This window comes from Podarcis pityusensis (assembly GCF_964106645.2).
Source record: "Podarcis pityusensis genome assembly, chromosome: 6".
NCBI classification, from domain to species: domain Eukaryota; kingdom Metazoa; phylum Chordata; class Lepidosauria; order Squamata; family Lacertidae; genus Podarcis; species Podarcis pityusensis.
Genome location: NC_138030.1, coordinates 97,394,250 through 97,399,311, shown reverse-complemented (window position 1 = coordinate 97,399,311; position 5,062 = coordinate 97,394,250).

Sequence of the window (5,062 nt, the reverse complement as noted above, 5' to 3'; positions counted from 1 at the left end):
GTGACCCACGGTCGCTCCTGAACTCTTGCACCTTGGTGGAGAACCTTAGTTCCACCTCCGCAACCCAATCCTGGATGAGTTGCGCCGCCTCTCTCTGCGACCTGAGAGAAAAAGACCATGAATTCTGAGTAAAATCATCCGATATCAATAGCAGATATCTGGCCCCACCCAGACTCTCACACTCCATTGGTCCTGTAAGGTCTGTGTGAATCAACTCAAAAGGTTTTGTGGTTACCCTCTTTACCCCGGGAAACCTGCACCTTTTTACCTTGCTGCATGCCCTGCACACTAGGGATCCCTCACATGGCGTGATTTTACAACCTTTGGTGCAGCCTGGCAACCTTTTAACATCCTCCAGACAAGCATGAGACATTCTCTTGTGCCATACATGAACACATGAATCATGGCTGGGAACACTAGCACACTGCGCCTGTGCTTTCCCTGCATTCCCACCACCCTCCAGAGGTGTTTCCAGAACAAAGAGATTGTCCTTGCTCTCCACGTTGACAAGTTGCCTCCCCCCTCTGAAAATGGAACAGGTATTATTTTCAAAACAAATTTTGTATCCCTGCTTCGCCAGAGCAGAAACCAATAACAGGCAACACTTCATCCCTGGTACAATGAAGCACTCCAGCTCCGCCTGCAAAACAGAAACATATACATTTGCGACTTTAGATACATTTCGTTTTTTTCCGTCAGCAAATTTACAAGTCATTCCAGTTAAAACAGCCCTGCAATTCTGCAGCTCCCCAGCAGATGGCGTTATCAGGTGATGACTCGCTCCTGAGTCCAGCACCCACTTCACAGTTGTGTCCCTGCTGGCATTGTTCTGTAGCGTTGCCATGCCAACAAACGTCTGGCTGCACCTGTCCTTGACAGCGTCCGTAACCGCAACTTCCTGCGTTCCTCTGAAGACTGGACTTATCTCAAAGTTCCCAGACAGCTCCGCAGCACGTATCTCCCTCTGCAGCAGATGGCTGGCCTTGAAGCCTTTCACACTTTTCTGTTTCCCAGGCTTCGACTCACGACGCAAACAACTCTTGGCAGCCTTTGGAAAAAGAGGCTTCTCTGAGCTTTTACTGCTCACCGCCCCCCCACTGCTCACAGGGCTCCCAGGACGCGTTCCTGCACCCCCAGTGATGGGTAAAGGGCCCCCAGCAGCTTGCCTCTCTCCAAGCTCCTCACGCAGACATGTTGCATCACCCACGCAGCTTTTTGACTCTGCTAAACCAGCAGCACCAGCAGCAGTGGCAACAGTCCCTTCGCCCCCCTCAGGGGTCCCATAGCCTTTCCCAGCTGTGCACCGGCTTTCCGTGCTTTCTTGCCTTTTTTCCTGACCTGATGCAGCCATCTCCCGGCCCTTGCCTGTGCCCCCAGCTTTACACGCTTCCTGGAGAGCTACCCAAGCGACCTCAGGCTTCCTTGCATCCAGAACAATAGGCCTCAAATCAGCACTGACGTTCTCAGCCAGAAAAGTAAGCACACGCTCCTCAGCTTCACGTTGGCTTGTAACCGCCCCAGCTGACGTAGACATCGGCGTGACTGTTTCCCAGAGCTTGGCTCCAACTAGGGACAACTCTGCTAAATAACTCCACTCTAACCACGAGTTAAGAGTTAGTTTCGCACACGGCAGCTTAAGCTCAAAGCCGTGTTCCTGGGACTGAGCCATCTCCTCCTCCCCGGGGGCTGAGCTTACTCACGACTCCCGGCTCCGGCAGATCGGCTTCTCCTCCGCGAGCTCCTTCCAGCTTCAAAGACACAGCTCCAGAGCTCCAGCTGGACCCCAGCAACTTTCCTGCTGGCTTCCCCCACACGTGGGACGTTCCTGCAATGCTTCAAAGCTTTGGCGAGCTTCCATAACCTGTTCGGATTACACCGGACAAGAGTGTACACAGAGACTGAACATGGAGCCTGGCACCACTTCCGTTGCGAAACTCTGCAAGCTATCCGTGCCTCCTGCAAAAATCCTCCTCAGGCCTCTTTCTCTTGCCGGTAGCAGAGCGAAACACAGCGGTGAGAAGCAGAGTGCAGCACGTGTGGAATAAATCAGAGCAGACACAAGGCAGTCCTTATCTACTCTTGCCTTTTAATCATGAAGAATAACATCATAAATTCAGACCTGGCGAGAACTGACACATTCTCCCTTTCGCATGGCGTCCGAGAGTCAGACTAAAAGCAGACTGAAACACTCGGAGTCAAACCCCTCCCTTAAGTGTTTCTAACCACGCCTCAGGAAAGAGACGTCACCAGAACTCTTTAACTCTGTGAGTTCTGAAACCATTAACAGTGACATCCAATACAGAATCTATAAATAAGCTGATTCAAGAAAACTCGGTAACACGTAAAATTGCAGAGGATGCCAGAAAAATTGCTGGAGAGGCACAGGAGAAGTTAGAACCGATTGCTAAGAAGGTATATGAGCATGATGCGACCTTGTCTTTGATGGAATTACAGAGAAAGGAGAGAAACCTGAAATTAAGATCAATTCCCGAGAGTGAAGGGGACAGCCTCGTGGAGTTCCTAACACAAGCATTTGCTGACTTTTGGCAGGAGGATTTGGAGGAGGAAGAATTTAAGATAATAACAGCATTTAGATTGGGCAGGAGACAGAACAGAAAGACCCCGAGGGATTGTCTGATTACTCTCAGATCTACGGAAGAAAGAGACAAAATATTAAAACTACATTACCAAAAGGCCTTGGAAATTGAAAATTCACCTATACAAATCTTTAAAGACATCCCTAAATATATCTTGGAGGTGAGAACCTTCTATAAGGATTTGGTCTACCTGCTGAAGAAGAACAACATCCTCTTTAGGTGGGAGTTTCCACAAGGACTGTCCTTCAACTATAAGGGAAAGAAGGTGAAAATAAAGACAATCCAAGACAAAGAGAAGTTCCTGGAGAGAAATAACGAGGACTTACAGAAGGGAACGGTGGATCCAATTCTAGAACAAAGGAGAGCGTTAGATATTTTGAACCTATCGTTTGGACTTAAACCACCGCCATCAGAGGAAGAGCAACAACTTGGAGCAGTAGGAGGAGTAACGGAGAAACAATAAGATGGCCCTGCAATTCCTCAGTTGGAATTGCAATGGGCTAAACATGCCTTTGAAGAGACGACAGGTGTTTCATATTTTGAAAAAAGAACAATTGGATTTGATTTGTTTACAAGAAACTCATGTAACCAGGGTACACAGGAAACTACTTATAAATAAAAGATTAGGACAAGAATTTATCTCATCGGATAAAGTCAAGAAAAGAGGAATTGTGATTTATGTAAAAGAGAAATGGACCCCAAAAATGATCTTTAAAGATGAACAAGGAAGATACCTGGCAGTTGAAATACAAGTACAAGGAGAAAAATTTTTAATAGTTGGAGTTTATGCACCAAATGAAGGCAAGGCGGAATTTTTTAAGAAGCTTCATGAAACTCTGATGGATTATTTGGATTACAATGTAATAATTATGGGAGATATGAATGGTGTGGTCTCTACAAATATGGACAAGGCACAAAGACTGACAATCTCCAAGGAAGGGAGACTTCCGAAGACCTTCTTTGAAATGACTGAAAATATGGACCTAATAGACATATGGAGAACGAGGAACCCTCTTGAGAGAGAGGGAACTTTTTTCTCTCAAGCAATGATGACCTGGACCAGAATTGATCAAATTTGGATTACTAGTGGGATGGCTCCAAAGATTAAAAAGGTAGAAATCTGCCCAAAAACTTGCTCCGACCATAACGCAGTGAAGATGGAAATGAAACTTACAACAACTGGTCAATTTAGATGGAGGATGAATGACACCCTGTTTCGAGATGAGGAGATCCACATGAAGGCCCAAAAAACTTTAAAGGACTACTTTGAAATAAATCTAAAGGCTGATGTGGAAAAAAGAGTGATCTGGGACGCAAGCAAAGCTGTGATGCGAGGATTTCTGATTCAACAAAATTCAATAAAAAAGAGAAAGCAGAATGAGAAGAAGGAAAAGATTTTGGAAAAGATAAAAGAAGGAGAGAAAAAATTAAGATCAAAACCAAAGTCCCAGGAGATTTTGAGAGAGATCAAGTTATATCAAACACAATATATGGAACTGATGAATCAAGAGATTGAATGGAAGATAAAGCAAATGAAACAAAAGACATTTGAATCGGCAGATAAATGTGGCAAACTTCTGGCTTGGCAATTGAAGAAAAGGCAGAAATTAAATACAGTTACAAGCCTAGAAGTGGATGGAAAGAATATATCTAAACCTAACGAGATTAGAAACTGTTTTTTGAGCTATTTTAAAAAACTATACTCTCAAGGGCCACAAAATGAAAAGGACATAGATGAATTCCTTAATAAATATGGATTACAAAAAATCTCTCATCAAAGTAAGGTGGATTTAAACCAGAGAATAACAGAACAAGAGATAGAGGGTGCCATTCAGGACATGCAACTGGGCAAATCTCCAGGACCAGATGGACTGACTTCCAGATATTACAAAGCCTTGAAGGAGTGGTTGGTTCAACCATTAAAGGAAGTCTGTAACGAGATTTTAGAGGGGAAAAAGGCACCAGAGTCGTGGAAAGAAGCTTATATTACACTCATACCAAAGACAGAGACTGAAAAGACTCAACTAAAGAACTACCGCCCAATATCATTACTCAATGTGGATTATAAAATTTTTGCAGACATTTTGGCAAAAAGATTTAAAAGAGTGTTGACGGAGAAGATTCACAAGGACCGAGCAGGCTTTCTCCCAAAAAGGCATTTATCAGACAATGTAAGGAATATAATAGACATTTTGGAACTACTAGAGGTGAACTTAAACACCAAAGCAGTGTTGATCTTTGTGGATGCGGAGAAAGCCTTTGACAATATTTCTTGGAGTTTTATGAAAAAGAATCTTCATGGGATGGGGGTAGGTCAAGGTTTTGAGAACGGTATGGGTGCGATATATTCTGAACAAAAAGCTAAGTTGATTGTAAATAATGTGATAACTGAGGAACTTAAGATAGAAAAAGGAACACGACAGGGGTGCCCAATTTCCCCATTGCTTTTCATTTCTGTTCTGGAG